The 17,466-nt window shown below is 45.1% G+C and overlaps 1 protein-coding gene across 2 annotated transcripts in view; it reads right to left on the reverse strand.

The window, feature by feature from the left end:
• Positions 1–17,466, reverse strand: part of LOC120028005 (partitioning defective 3 homolog) — a 577,327-nt gene that overhangs the window by 207,113 nt on the left and 352,748 nt on the right. The gene's annotated exons all lie outside the window — the stretch shown is intronic.

The following is a 17,466-nucleotide window of genomic DNA, read 5'->3' on the forward strand; positions in this document are numbered from 1 at the left end:
TCTGCTTTCCTCGTCTAGATAATTAGCATGAGAGGAAAATTACAAATTACATTCCCTCTACCTGTTGCTGCAGAGACAAGAACCGTCCCAGTGAATAATTACAGCTACCGCGTTAACAATGAGGAAAGAAAAAACAATCGCCTCAGAGCGGATAGATAGTTAACGAAGTGAAAAAGCCTTCTGATTTCCTAAAATAGGCTGAGAAAGAGGAACGACGAGGAAGAGAGAAACGACTGGGGCTTGAACATAAAAGAACAGAGAAGCGTGCACCAGGAGCAGGCACTTAACTGCCACTGTCTGTGGTGTCTTGTTAATTTATAATGAGCAGTAACAGCATAGGCCTGGCACATGCAGTACTTTAATGACTGGGTCGTGTTCATTAGCCACCAAACATAAGAAAATGGGCTAAAAGAGGAAGGGACTTACTGACATATAAATCAAATAAGAAAGCTTAATTTTCAAACTGCTTTGCTACATTATACCATAATGAATATGACCCTATACTGCCATCTTTTTAACCCAGCGTCCTCACAGCTGGGAGCTCTGGGATAGGAAGCTGGCACATCACTTCCTGCTGATGTGTGTGTGTCTGTGTGTCACTATAGAAGGGCAGTGGGTGGTGGGAGGTGTTAGTTAGCGTAGCGACAGATCACTGAGACACTTCCTTTGACACTTGTCTGGAACCATTAGCCAATCAGTGTCAGAGCACAGAGCAGGAGGGAACAGAGGCTGGGGGAGGCCTGAAGGCTAGTAGGGAGGGGACATTCAACAGTAATAGTAACTATGGCTGATATGATAGATTTTTGTTCACTTTTAGTCCTTAATTATGGTGCCAAATGACATATAACAAGCTCTTTTTGATTATCTGACATGAGCATATTTTTAGAGTTTGCCTTTTAACCTACTTGGATAAGACATTGTTACTAGAATGGGATTACTATTATCCTGTTATTAATCGGCAGGGTTCCTTCATTACCACAATTATATGTTATTTACTGATCCACTAATGCAGAAATATTGAAGTTATGGCCAAGAAACTCCAGACGCCAACTCTCTATCCGGGCCCAAAAAATGTGCATGAAACCCACACAACAAACATCAGCTAAGCAAACACAGAATGCTTTTGTTTTGGGGAGTTCAGGAACCAGAAAATAGGCAGCATCCCAAATGGCACCCTATTCCCTTTATAGTGCACTACCTATGACCAGGGCCCATATGTCAAAGGGAGTGCACTATATATGCAATAGGGTGCCATTTGGGATACATCAACATACTGTAATATCACGATGCCTGAAAAAGAGCCAGTCCGGTCAGTCACGCTCATATCCTGTAGACATTTAATCAAGGTCACTTGAAGATAAAATGAATAAATAAATATTCCCCCATTATGGTTAATGTTTGCCAGACTGTGCTTCCCGTTATTATTAACAAGGGCTTGTTTGAATTAGAAACTGCCCCTTTTGTCTAATGGCCCAATATGACCCACTCACACAGTTCCCGTCAGAGTTTGCTGGCAGCAGCAGTATCCAAACCCCTCTACTCCAGTACTGTCGCCTTTGTCAGTTAGAAGTAAATCAGGCCTAGGCGATATACCCTCCAGCCGCAATACAAACATACCCTAACTGCCTAACTGCATGGGTGAACTGTGAGCAGTGGTACCATACCCTTACTGCCTAACTGCATGGGTGAGCTGTGAGCAGTGGTACCATACCCGTACTGCCTAACTGCATGGGTGAGCTGTGAGCAGTGGTACCATACCCATACTGCCTAACTGCATGGGTGAGTTGTGAGCAATGGTACCATACCCGTACTGCCTAACTGCATGGGTGAGCTGTGAGCAGTGGTACCATACCCTTACTGCCTAACTGCATGGGTGAGCTGTGAGCAGTGGTACCATACCCGTACTGCCTAACTGCATGGGTGAGCTGTGAGCAGTGGTACCATACCCGTACTGCCTAACTGCATGGGTGAGCTGTGAGCAGTGGTACCATACCCGTACTGCCTAACTGCATGGGTGAGCTGTGAGCAGTGGTACCATACCCTTACTGCCTAACTGCATGGGTGAGCTGTGAGCAGTGGTACCATACCCGTACTGCCTAACTGCATGGGTGAGCTGTGAGCAGTGGTACCATACCCGTACTGCCTAACTGCATGGGTGAGTTGTGAGCAATGGTACCATACCCGTACTGCCTAACTGCATGGGTGAGCTGTGAGCAGTGGTACCATACCCTTACTGCCTAACTGCATGGGTGAGCTGTGAGCAGTGGTACCATACCCTTACTGCCTAACTGCATGGGTGAGCTGTGAGCAGTGGTACCATACCCGTACTGCCTAACTGCATGGGTGAGCTGTGAGCAGTGGTACCATACCCGTACTGCTTAACTGCATGGGTGAGCTGTGAGCAGTGGTACCATACCCTTACTGCCTAACTGCATGGGTGAGCTGTGAGCAGTGGTACCATACCCGTACTGCCTAACTGCATGGGTGAGCTGTGAGCAGTGGTACCATACCCTTACTGCCTAACTGCATGGGTGAGCTGTGAGCAGTTGTACAATGGATATGGACACAGTGGCCTACACCTCCCACTGCACCATACAAAAACAAACAGAACCTAGCTGCATGGGGTGACCATCAGGCCTAGGCCTACTCTCCCACTTCCCCATAGAATACAATAACAAACAGAACCTAGCTGCCTTGCTACATGGGGTGAATTAGTGAACAGCGGTGCTGTGGTGCCAGGCCTATACTGCCCCCACATACTGCCCCCACACAATAACAAGCAGAACCTAGCTAGATGGGGTAAAGCAGTGAACAGTGGTACCATGGTACCCGGGCTGTGGGTTGTGTACAAAGTGGTGCTAGACTCCAAGCTGTGTCCTACTGCAACACACCCCCTCTAAGGACCTCAGATAAACAACCTAAGAGGGAGCCAGGGTTTCCAGGAAGGAATGCAACAACAGTGCCTGTTTCAGAGCAACACTGCGGGAGATGGCTTTGAACTTGAAGTCCCCAGTCGTCATACAATGAAAACCTGTTGCCACGGATGTGTTTTAGTCCGATTGAGCATGTAGCTATGTGATATAAGGTCTGGCTGGCCATGTGACCGCCGGCTTTGCAGCTGGGAAGCAGCTGTTTGATGGTTGTTGAGATGGTACTCATGTGCACACACACACACACAGAGTGGTTAGTCCTATAGGTGTAATGGCATGCTTTGAGGTAAATTACTAGTCACATCCGGCTGAATAGAACACTGTAGAGTCGCACAGGCAGGAAGGAGAGATAAATGGAGGAAGGGATGGAGAAAAAAAGGTCACTCCTTCATCCAAGGGAAGATGGAGAGAGTCAGAGAGCCATTTTGGTGCACATTGCCTCAGTTCTTAGCCTCCCTAGCAACAGAGCCTGCCTCTGTGAGGGCCAATCCAAAGTATTAAACCCAGAGAGAGGGGTGGAGCCATTTCCAGAGTCAGGGCCATGGCCATGCTAGAGCAGGGTGTTCAGACGGAGCTCTCAGAGCTAAGAGGCCACCTGGACACATTCATCTGAGAGGAAGGAAGAGGAGTGCTCACTTTCAGCCACAGATCATTGAGTCGGAGGTGAGAGGTCACACTAATAGCTCTAATTCATCCTCCCATCCTCTCGTTTCAGAGCATCACCCCTTCAGAAGGCTTATCTGACACTCTGGCCCTATTGATCGGGCTGGAGATCTTTACCAGATCCATACTGGTTAACAGTATCAGGGCCAATACACAAACTGGAGCAGGTAATCACCTTAAATACACACTGGTAAAACGAGACCTGGGTTAGACAATGTTTTCTGGTCATTTCCACGATGTTTACACCAGAAACAGCTCCACCCACTCAGTCAATTGAATTGATAGGAGCGTTTGGCTAGATTGGATTTGTTGATGTTGTCGTTTGATCCCTGCCACTCTGTTTTCTGTCTGTTTCTCCCATGTCTGATGTATCTAGTATAGACTAAAACACTGCTATTACAAGCGTTTGAATTGTAAAAACTGACCAAGCAGGCAAGGTTCATGTTTCACAGAAAGCAACAACAACAAAAAGTGTCACATGCAGATGAAATCGATCATCCCTGGGGCATAATATCAAAATGTTTCTGTATCGGAGATGTCAGGCTATTAAAAGTGGGTAGGGCAGTCGAGTCTCACACGTACCCATCACAGCCTTTAAATGCCTTTAGCCTTTAAATGCCAACTTCATTATGTGTCTTTTAAACACACCTCAACCTTTTCACACCAGACACAGGCTGAAGGGAGCTAGCTCAAACAAGGTACAGAACATCCAAGCAGGGATAGGTGGAACTTTTACATCATTTAAATATACTCAAAACGTTCTCCCGAACTTCTCAGAGCAGTACAGGTCGACAACAGTAAAGATGATGCTAGAAATTAGCCTGAATCATAACAATGTGGGCATAAGCGCTGTGTGTGTGTGTATGTTCCATGTCGGTATTCCAGTGTGTTCCGCTCCTAAATGGCACAACCCTCCTACCAAGTGAAGCTGAAGGAAAGGAATAATGACTTAGATAACACATGTCAGTCTCACAGGTGGGCCACATCTGCTAGGGATTGATATTCTCTCTCCCTCTCCCTCTCGCTCTCTCGTGATTGATTCAGACTCTCAGCTCAGATGATGGTCCCTTCATTACTTCTATTATCTCTCATCAAAAATCCATCTGCTTGCTGACACGCCCCACACATTAACATTATAACATTACCATCCACTGTACTGTTAAACGTGGGCGGACACACACAGAACTCATTAAAGAAAGTTTCTTAATCATTTCTCTATAACAAACCGGTAAAGAATTTAAGCACTTAAGTAAATTAGATGGGCATGGACTGTTTGAGATAAGTGACTATATGTCACTATATGACTACACACTGAGTGTACAAAACATTAGGAACACTCTTTCCATGATATAGACTGACCAGAGGAGTCCAGGTGTAGATGAATGGGAGGAGACACGTTAAAGAAGGATTTTTAAGCCTTGAGACAATTGAGACATGTGTGTGCTATTCAGAGGGTGAATGGGCAAGACCAAATATTTTAAGTGCCTTTGAACGGGGTATGGTAGTAGGTGACAGGCGCACCAGTCTGAGTGTGTCAAGAACTGCAACGCCGCTGGGTTTTTCACACTCAACAGTTTCCCATGTGTATCAAGAATGAAGTCAACATGGGCCAGCATCCATGTGGAACACTTTAGACACCTTGTAGTCTATGTCCCGACAAATTGAGGCTGTTCTGAGGGCAAAAGGGTGCGCAACTCACTATTAGGAAGGTGTGCTTAATATTTTGTACACTCAGTGTATATACTGTGGACTGAAACAATGTGATTCATGCGCTCGACTTCTTGAAATAAAACCAGTATGCTGCAGGTGCCTGAAGCCAGGACATTATATACACTATCTACTTTATGAATCCTAGTTACTATTCTCAGGTAGGCTACTGTAGGTATATTATTAGCATGGCTCAGGAAGTCTCTATACGGCACATAAAGGGAAGGTCATGCTATCTCATTTCCTGGCTTGATGAATGTGCACAGAGGGGATGAAGAGGGTGACACTGCTAGATCTATAAAAAGCCCCAGCGCAGTGTGAGTCAAACATTGTCAAGCCCTGGGAAGATGTCCTGTGTGTGTGTTTGCAGGTGTGTGTGTGTGTGTGTGTGTATTTGTGCGTGTGTGCATGTAAGAGAGGGAGAGCGATAGACAAACGGGGTCACCGCCCTCCATCAGAGTCCATTACTCAACAGGGTCTAAAGGACTAGAGACACACAGGACCTACATGGGACTTCCACGGGGAGCGGGGGACGGGACGGTAGAAATAGAATTATAATTCTGTTAATGCATTGATGAACATGGGAGGACAATGATGGTACACACAAACACACCCTCCGTCCTTCCATCCCTATTCCTTTGGTGACTGTATTTAACAGGGTTTCAGTCAGACACTCTGTCAAAGAGCACGTACAGCGCTGGTCCGCGGGGCCTCAATTTTCGCCACAGTGCGACTTCCTGCTCCTAGCTGGACTTTCAATCAGGAGAGTGGAAGGCACCGCCAGAGAGGAGGCTAATGACTTTAGATTCAACCAGGCCCCTTCATTACTATGTCATAATGTTCTTTTTCTTCACTTTCCTCTTTTTCCTTTATTCTCTCATTTTCACCAGTCTTAAAGCACCGCAAGGGTGAGAAAGGAGGAAGAGGATGAGAGATGGGTGGAAAAAGAGAGAAAAAAAGGGATTGTATTTTTCTCAGGCAGGCAACAGCTCCATATCACCCTACCTGCGATTTCATCCTACCTCATGGCCATGCAACTGTAAGACTGCTTCCCAAATGGCAACCTTTTTTAAAGAAATCTAACCTTTACTTAACTAGGCAAGTCAGTTAACAACAAATTCTTCTTTACAATGACGGCCTACCACGGCCAAACTCTCCCCTAACCCGGACGACACTGGGCCAATTGTGAGCCGCCCTATGGGAGTCCCGATCACGGCCGGTTGTGATACAGCCCAGAATCAAACCTGGGTCTGAAAAGATGCATCTAGCATCTGTGAAACAGTGCCTTAGACCGCTGCGCCACTCGGTTCCAATATAGTGCACTACTTTTGACCAGGGCCCATATATAGGGAATAGGGCGCCATTTTGGCTGCAGCCTAAGTCTGTAAGTAGGACAGAGGATGTGTAAAGGTAGCTGACAATGTCACAGCACCAATGATTTAGTGAAGCAGACAGCCCTGAAATTACTGCTGCCTATCTATAGGCTCTATCCCTCACTCCAAGCCTCCATCCCCACGCCCCTGAATGACAATACTCTTACAAGCTCCATCCCCATCCGTTTATCCATCCATTCACCCCTCCATCCACACCCCCTCACTGAAAAGTCATCCTCTAACCCTCCCCCACCTCCTCACTGACAAGCTCCGTTCCGACTGACAGCTTTCTAACACTGTAGGGGCTCAATGCATGGAGAGGTGCCTCATTGCTCCGTGCCTCGCCTTGCCTCAGCCAATCAATGGGATGGCACTATCTCAGCCAGCCAGTCAGATTAATGGACCTCATCCTTACATCGCTCTGCACATCACACCGGCACTATACCGTCGTTGCCATGGTGACACATTTCATTGTCGTATGATACGAACATTCCATATTTATGTGGTGCTTGGCCAAAGGATAGAGAGCTACCTGAATTTGCGTTTAAGAGAGAAACCAGTATCCATCTTGAAAGAATGCTGCCGGAGGGGATGGCTACTGTTTTACGGGCTCCTAACCAATTGTGCTATTTTGTGTGTTTTTTTGCATTGTTTGTAACTTATTTTGTACATAATGTAATGCTACCGTCTCTTATGACCGAAAAGAGCTTCTGGATATCAGAACAGGGATTACTCACATCGAACTGGACAATGCATGAGAGCACCAGCTGTTCCGGACGACTGTGTGATAACACTCCCTATAGCCAATGTTTATTTTACCCTTATTTTACCAGGAAAGTTGACTGAGAACACATTCTCATTTACAGAAATTACCTGGGGAATAGTTACAGTGGAGAGGAATGAGCCAATTGTAAGCTGGGGATGATTAGGTGACCGTGATGGTATGAGGGCCAGATTAGGAATTTAGCCAGGACACCGGGGTTAACCCCCCTACTCTTACGATAAGTGCTATGTGATCTTTAGTGACCACAGAGAGTCAGGACACCCGCTTAACGTCCCATCCAAAAGACGGCACCCTACACAGTCCCCAATCACTGCCCTGGGGTATTGGGAAATGCTCTTAGACCAGAGGAAAGAGTGCCTCCTACTGGCCCTCCAACACCACTTCCTGCAGCATCTGGTCTCCCATCTGGGTACCAACCAGTACCAACCCTGCTTAGCTTCAGAAGCAAGCCAGCAGTGGGATGCAGGGTGGTATGCTGCTGGCAATTGTGAGCAAGACCTTTAAACAGGTCGACATTCACAAGGCCGGATGGAATACCAGGACACGTACTCAGAGCATGTGCGGACCAACTGGCAAGTGTCTTCACTGACATTTTCAACCTCTCCCTGACCGAATCTGTAATACCTAAATAAATGTTAAATAAAAAATACAAATACATTGTCGGTAGCCATAAAGTGCTTTGAAACACATCAACACCATCATCCCAGAAACTATAGACCCACTCCAATTCGCATACCACCCCACCAGATCCACAGATGACGCAATCTCAATCGCATCTCACACTAACCTTTCCCACCTGGACAAAAGGAACACCTATTTGAGAATGCTGTTCATTGACTACAGCTCAGCGTTCAACACCATAGTGCCCACAAAGCTCATCACTAAGCTAACGACCCTGGGACTAAACACCTCCCTCTGCAACTGGAACCTGGACTTCCTGACGGGCCGCCCCCCAGGTGGTAAGGGTAGGCAACAACACATCTGCCATGCTGACCCTCAACACGGGGGCCCCTCAGAGGTGTGTGCTTAGTCTCCTCCTGTACTCCCTGTTCACCCATGACTGTGTGGCCAAGCACGACTCCAACAGCAACTTTAAGTTTGCTGATGACACAACAGTGGTAGACATAATCACCGACAACGATGTGGAGGAGGTCAGAGATTTCACGGTAAGGTCAAAACCTGTTGTATTCGGTGCATGTCACAAATACAATTTGATTTGATTTGCCATTATGTTTCTGTGTTGGGGAGAAAGCCCAGTTTAAATACAGGTGGAGCAGTGAACCGTGGTGGGTGGCAGAAATACATGACCTGTTTGCAATCATTTGCTCTATTGATGCCATCTGTAATAAATTACAATCAAAGTCAGTTCTTGATATCGAAGAAGAACAATTGCATTCCATTTAACCACTTAAGTGTGGTTCATCTGTAGTAGGGAGAATAACATACACAGAGACGCACTAAGCACTAAGTACGCACTAACTTAGAGGGCTGATTCAGTTACAGGGCTCTCCTCTGAGGTACTTTTGAGACTGGAATAGGAGAGGTTTGTCACTAATCATTTGATTTGTTTCATGAAAATGGTTGTTTCCATTTCTGGACCTCATCCAGTTAACTTTATATCCCTTCCTGCAGTATTGTTTTTGAATGGAACAGTGTGTGTGCATACGTCCGTACGTGTGTCAATCCATGTGTTTATTCCACTCTATTAAAGGAAGTTTACGTATGTACAGTTGAAGTCGGAAGTTTACATATACCTTAGCCAAATATATTTACTCAGTTTTTCACAATTCCTGACATTTAATCCTAGTACAAATTCCCTGTCTTAGGTCAGTTAGATCACCACTTTATTTTAAGAATGTGAAATGTCAGAATAATAGTAGAGAACGATTTACTTCAGCTTTTGTTTCTTTCATCACATTCCCAGTGGGTCAGAAGTTTACATACACTCAGTTAATATTTGGTAGCAATGCCTTTAAATAGTTTAATTTGGGTCAAACGTTTCGGGTAGCCTTCCACAAGCTTCCCACAATAAGTTGGGTGAATTTTGGCCCATTCCTCCTGACAGAGCTGGTGTAACTGAGTCAGGTTTGTAGGCCTCCTTGCTCGCACATGCTTTTTCAGTCCTGCCCACAAAATGTCTTTAGGGTTGAGGTCAGGGCTTTGTGATGGCCACTCCAATACCTTGATTTTGTTGTCCTTAATCCATTTTGCCACAACTTTAGAAGTATGCTTGGGGGCACTGTCCATTTGGAAGACCCATTTGCAACCAAGCTTTAACTTCCTGACTGATGTCATGAAATGTTGCTTCAATATATCCACATAATTTTCCTTCTCATGTTTGTCCCATGTTTCATAAGCTGAATTAAAAGATACTAGAAATGTTCCATACGCACAAGAAGCTTATTTCTCTCAAATGCTGTGCACATTTGTTTACATCCCTGTTAGTGAGCATTGCTCCTTTGCCAAGATGATCCATCCACCTGGACAGGTGTTGCATATCAAGAAGCTAATTAAACAGCATGAACATTACACAGGTGCACCTTGTGCTGGGGATAAAAGGTCACTCTAAAATGTGCAGTTTTGCCACACAACACAATGTCACAGATGTCTCGAGTTTTGAGGGAGCGTTCAATTGGCATGCTGACTGCAGGAATGTGCACCGGAGCTGTTGCCAGAGGGTTGAATGTTAATTTCTCTACCATAAGCCACCTCCAACATTGTTTTAGAGAATTTGGCAGAACATCCAACCGACCTCACAACCGTAGACCACGCGTAACCACGCCAGCCCAGGACCTCCATATCCGGCTTCTTCACCTGCGGGATCGTCTGAGACCAGCCACCCGGTCAGCTGATGAAACTGTGGGTTTGCACAACTGAAGAATTTCTGCTGTCAGAAACCGTCTCAGGGACGCTCATCTGCATGCTCGTCGTCCTCACCAGGGTCTGGTCCTGACTGCAGTTCTGCGTTGTAACCGACTACAGTGGCCAAATGCTCACCTTTGACGGCCACTTGCACGATGGAGAAGTGTGCTCTTCATGGATGAATCCTTGTATTAACTGTACCAGGCAGATGGCAGACAGCGTGTATGGCGTCATGTGAGTGAACAGTTTGCTGATGTCAATGTTGTGAACAAAGTGCCCGTACAGACAATGCAATTGCATTTTATTGATGGCAATTTGAATGCACAGAGATACCGTGACGAGATCCTGAGGCCCATTGTCGTGGCATTAATCTGCCGCCATCACCTCATGTTTCAGCATGATAATGCACGGCCTCATGTCACAAGGATCTGTACACAATTCCTGAAAGCTGAAAACGTCCCAGTTTTTCCATGACCTGCAATATCCAGCAATTTCACACAGCCATTGAAGAGGAGTGGGACAACATTCCACAGGCCACAACCAACAGCCTGATCAACTCGATGTGTTGCGCTGCATGAGGCAAATGGTGGTCAAACCAGAAACTGACCGGTATTCTGATTCACGTCCCTACTTTTTTTTTTTTTAAGTATCTGTGACCAACAGATGTTGTCTGCTGTCTGATACACAGAGTTTCATACACTCGCCGTTATTGATTTCAGATTCAATCCAAGCGAAGAAGTAAACACCAGGCACATTAGCAAGAGGTCTGTCTTTCTGACTGGCAGCAAGAGGTGCCTAACAATCATCTGCATCATTAAGCTTTTTTTATTCTGAAGGTGTTTTTCTACAATGACTGTAGCCGTAATTCACCGACAAACACGCCGGTCGATGCATGAACACTACAATAGAAAAACTGTCTGGAAACAAACAGCGAAAGAAGAGAGAGAAGTATCTGGCACTCTCTCCCTGAGAAATTAGTCGAGACGGAGATCTGAAGGTTTGTCAAGCCAGCATGCCAATAACATCGGCCCCAAATCACCCCCTCTAACTTCCACTAACTTTTCAACTTCCCTCATTTGCCACACTCTCACTCACACTCACAGGAGGGGAAGCTGCTCTTGAAGTTTTTGGCACGGGGGAAGTTTTTAGAATTCCCCCACCATTGTCTAGTTCTAGAAACTGTTTGTGATCACAGTGGCATTCTGAAAGGCGGTGTCAGTGACTGTCTCATAATAAGGCATCTATGGCAACCGACGTCAGCGTAGGAGGAGGGGAGAAATGAGTGGGAGAGAGGAAGAGAGGGAGGAATGAGAGACATAAGAGCAGAGGGGAAGAGAGGAGCAGGGCCTATTGAGCTAGAGGTTTAATTAGCCATCAGATGGCTTTGACACCTTCTCTGATCTCCAGCGAGAAGGAGATCATTGGCAGAGTGGCACTGCTACTACTAGATAACATGGAGATGAGAGAGCACTGCTACTGTAGATAATATGGAGATGAGAGCACTGCTACTGTAGATAACATGGAGATGAGAGAGCACTGCTACTACTAGATAACATGGAGATGAGAGCACTGCTACTGTAGATAACATGGAGATGAGAGAGCACTGCTACTACTAGATAACATGGAGATGAGAGAGCACTGCTACTGTAGATAATATGGAGATGAGAGCACTGCTACTGTAGATAACATGGAGATGAGAGAGCACTGCTACTACTAGATAACATGGAGATGAGAGAGCACTGCTACTATAGACAATATGGAGATGAGAGAGCACTGCTACTGTAGATAATATGGAGATGAGAGCACTGCTACTGTAGATAACATGGAGATGAGAGCACTGCTACTGTAGATAACATGGAGATGAGAGAGCACTGCTACTGTAGATAACATGGAGATGAGAGAGCACTGCTACTATAGACAATATGGAGATGAGAGAGCACTGCTACAATAGACAATATGGAGATGAGAGAGCACTGCTACTACTAGATAACATGGAGATGAGAGAGCACTGCTACTATAGACAATATGGAGATGAGAGAGCACTACTACTACTACTAGATAACATGGAGATGAGAGAGCACTGCTACTATAGACAATATGGAGATGAGAGAGCACTGCTACTACTAGATAACATGGAGATGAGAGAGCACTGCTACTACTAGATAACATGGAGATGAGAGAGCACTGCTACTATAGACAACATGGAGATGAGAGAGCACTGCTACTGAAGACAACATGGAGATGAGAGAGCACTGCTACTATAGACAACATGGAGATGAGAGAGCACTGCTACTGTAGACAACATGGAGATGAGAGAGCACTGCTACTGTAGACAACATGGAGATGAGAGAGCACTGCTACTGTAGATAACATGGAGATGAGAGAGCACTGCTACTACTAGATAACATGGAGATGAGAGAGCACTGCTACTATAGACAATATGGAGATGAGAGAGCACTGCTACTATAGACAATATGGAGATGAGAGAGCACTGCTACTGTAGATAACATGGAGATGAGAGAGCACTGCTACTGTAGATAACATGGAGATGAGAGAGCACTGCTACTATAGATAACATGGAGATGAGAGAGCACTGCTACTACTAGATAACATGGAGATGAGAGAGCACTGCTACTATAGACAATATGGAGATGAGAGAGCACTGCTACTGTAGATAACATGGAGATGAGAGAGCACTGCTACTATAGACAATATGGAGATGAGAGAGCACTGCTACTGTAGACAACATGGAGATGAGAGAGCACTGCTACTGTAGATAACATGGAGATGAGAGCACTGCTACTGTAGATAACATGGAGATGAGAGAGCACTGCTACTATAGACAATATGGAGATGAGAGAGCACTGCTACTGTAGATAACATGGAGATGAGAGAGCACTGCTACTGTAGATAATGTGGAGATGAGAGAGCACTGCTACTGTAGATAACATGGAGATGAGAGAGCACTGCTACTGTAGATAACATGGAGATGAGAGAGCACTGCTACTATAGACAACATGGAGATGAGAGAGCACTGCTACTACTAGATAACATGGAGATGAGAGAGCACTGCTACTATAGACAATATGGAGATGAGAGAGCACTGCTACTATAGACAATATGGAGATGAGAGAGCACTGCTACTGTAGATAACATGGAGATGAGAGAGCACTGCTACTGTAGACAACATGGAGATGAGAGAGCACTGCTACTATAGACAACATGGAGATGAGAGACCACTGCTACTGTAGACAACATGGAGATAAGAGAGCACTGCTACTATAAACAACATGGAGATGAGAGAGCACTGCTACTGTAGATAACATGGAGATGAGAGAGCACTGCTACTGTAGATAACATGGAGATGAGAGAGCACTGCTACTATAAACAACATGGAGATGAGAGAGCACTGCTACTGTAGATAACATGGAGATGAGAGAGCACTGCTACTGTAGACAACATGGAGATAAGAGAGCACTGCTACTATAAACAACATGGAGATGAGAGAGCACTGCTACTGTAGATAACATGGAGATGAGAGAGCACTGCTACTATAAACAACATGGAGATGAGAGAGCACTGCTACTGTAGATAACATGGAGATGAGAGAGCACTGCTACTATAGACAACATGGAGATGAGAGAGCACTGCTACTATAGACAACATGGAGATGAGAGAGCACTGCTACTATAGACAATATGGAGATGAGAGAGCACTGCTACTATATACAATATGGAGATGAGAGAGCACTGCTACTATAAACAACATGGAGATGAGAGAGCACTGCTACTGTAGATAACATGGAGATGAGAGAGCACTGCTACTATAGACAATATGGAGATGAGAGAGCACTGCTACTACTAGATAACATGGAGATGAGAGAGCACTGCTACTATAGACAACATGGAGATGAGAGAGCACTGCTACTATATACAACATGGAGATGAGAGAGCACTGCTACTATAGACAATATGGAGATGAGAGAGCAATGCTACTATAGACAATATGGAGATGAGAGAGCACTGCTACTACTAGATAACATTGAGATGAGAGCACTGCTACTGTAGATAACATGGAGATGAGAGAGCACTGCTACTGTAGATAACATGGAGATGAGAGAGCACTGCTACTGTAGACAACATGGAGATGAGAGAGCACTGCTACTGTAGACAACATGGAGATGAGAGAGCACTGCTACTGTAGATAACATGGAGATGAGAGAGCACTGCTACTGTAGATAACATGGAGATGAGAGAGCACTGCTACTATAGACAACATGGAGATGAAAGAGCACTGCTACTGTAGATAACATGGAGATGAGAGAGCACTGCTACTGTAGACAACATGGAGATGAGAGAGCACTGCTACTATAGATAACATGGAGATGAGAGAGCACTGCTACTGTAGATAACATGGAGATGAGAGAGCACTGCTACTATAGACAACATGGAGATGAAAGAGCACTGCTACTGTAGATAACATGGAGATGAGAGAGCACTGCTACTATAGACAACATGGAGATGAGAGAGCACTGCTACTGTAGATAACATGGAGATGAGAGAGCACTGCTACTGTAGATAACATGGAGATGAGAGAGCACTGCTACTATAAACAACATGGAGATGAGAGAGCACTGCTACTGTAGATAACATGGAGATGAGAGAGCACTGCTACTGTAGACAACATGGAGATGAGAGAGCACTGCTACTATAGACAATATGGAGATGAGAGAGCACTGCTACTACTAGATAACATGGAGATGAGAGAGCACTGCTACTGTAGATAACATGGAGATGAGAGCACTGCTACTATAGACAATATGGAGATGAGAGAGCACTGCTACTATAGACAACATGGAGATGAAAGAGCACTGCTACTGTAGATAACATGGAGATGAGAGAGCACTGCTACTATAGACAATATGGAGATGAGAGAGCACTGCTACTATAGACAACATGGAGATGAGAGAGCACTGCTACTGTAGATAACATGGAGATGAGAGAGCACTGCTACTGTAGACAATATGGAGATGAGAGAGCACTGCTACTATAGACAATATGGAGATGAGAGAGCACTGCTACTATAGACAATATGGAGATGAGAGCACTGCTACTATAAACAACATGGAGATGAGAGAGCACTGCTACTGTAGATAACATGGAGATGAGAGAGCACTGCTACTATAGACAATATGGAGATGAGAGAGCACTGCTACTGTAGATAACATGGAGATGAGAGAGCACTGCTACTATAGACAATATGGAGATGAGAGAGCACTGCTACTACTAGATAACATGGAGATGAGAGAGCACTGCTACTATAGACAACATGGAGATGAGAGAGCACTGCTACTATATACAACATGGAGATGAGAGAGCACTGCTACTATAGACAATATGGAGATGAGAGAGCAATGCTACTATAGACAATATGGAGATGAGAGAGCACTGCTACTACTAGATAACATTGAGATGAGAGCACTGCTACTGTAGATAACATGGAGATGAGAGAGCACTGCTACTGTAGATAACATGGAGATGAGAGAGCACTGCTACTGTAGACAACATGGAGATGAGAGAGCACTGCTACTGTAGACAACATGGAGATGAGAGAGCACTGCTACTGTAGATAACATGGAGATGAGAGAGCACTGCTACTGTAGATAACATGGAGATGAGAGAGCACTGCTACTATAGACAACATGGAGATGAAAGAGCACTGCTACTGTAGATAACATGGAGATGAGAGAGCACTGCTACTGTAGACAACATGGAGATGAGAGAGCACTGCTACTATAGATAACATGGAGATGAGAGAGCACTGCTACTGTAGATAACATGGAGATGAGAGAGCACTGCTACTATAGACAACATGGAGATGAAAGAGCACTGCTACTGTAGATAACATGGAGATGAGAGAGCACTGCTACTATAGACAACATGGAGATGAGAGAGCACTGCTACTGTAGATAACATGGAGATGAGAGAGCACTGCTACTGTAGATAACATGGAGATGAGAGAGCACTGCTACTATAAACAACATGGAGATGAGAGAGCACTGCTACTGTAGATAACATGGAGATGAGAGAGCACTGCTACTGTAGACAACATGGAGATGAGAGAGCACTGCTACTATAGACAATATGGAGATGAGAGAGCACTGCTACTACTAGATAACATGGAGATGAGAGAGCACTGCTACTGTAGATAACATGGAGATGAGAGCACTGCTACTATAGACAATATGGAGATGAGAGAGCACTGCTACTATAGACAACATGGAGATGAAAGAGCACTGCTACTGTAGATAACATGGAGATGAGAGAGCACTGCTACTATAGACAATATGGAGATGAGAGAGCACTGCTACTATAGACAACATGGAGATGAGAGAGCACTGCTACTGTAGATAACATGGAGATGAGAGAGCACTGCTACTGTAGACAATATGGAGATGAGAGAGCACTGCTACTATAGACAATATGGAGATGAGAGAGCACTGCTACTATAGACAATATGGAGATGAGAGCACTGCTACTATAAACAACATGGAGATGAGAGAGCACTGCTACTGTAGATAACATGGAGATGAGAGAGCACTGCTACTATAGACAATATGGAGAGAGCACTGCTACTACTAGATAACATGGAGATGAGAGAGCACTGCTACTATAGACAATATGGAGATGAGAGAGCACTGCTACTATAGACAATATGGAGATGAGAGAGCACTGCTACTATAGACAATATGGAGATGAGAGAGCACTGCTACTATAGACAATATGGAGATGAGAGAGCACTGCTACTACTAGATAACATGGAGATGAGAGAGCACTGCTACTATAGACAATATGGAGATGAGAGAGCACTGCTACTATAAACAACATGGAGATGAGAGAGCACTGCTACTGTAGATAACATGGAGATGAGAGAGCACTGCTACTATAGACAATATGGAGATGAGAGAGCACTGCTACTGTAGATAACATGGAGATGAGAGAGCACTGCTACTGTAGACAACATGGAGATGAGGGAGCTGGAAAAGCTAGGTCTACTCTGAGAAGAGGAAGGGATGAGAGATAGGGGACATTGAGAAAGGGGAAGAGAGGAGAGGAAGAAAGGGGAAGAGAGGAGAGGAATAGAGGGA

This window comes from Salvelinus namaycush, chromosome 33 (genome assembly GCF_016432855.1).
Source record: "Salvelinus namaycush isolate Seneca chromosome 33, SaNama_1.0, whole genome shotgun sequence".
NCBI classification, from domain to species: Eukaryota; Metazoa; Chordata; class Actinopteri; order Salmoniformes; family Salmonidae; genus Salvelinus; species Salvelinus namaycush.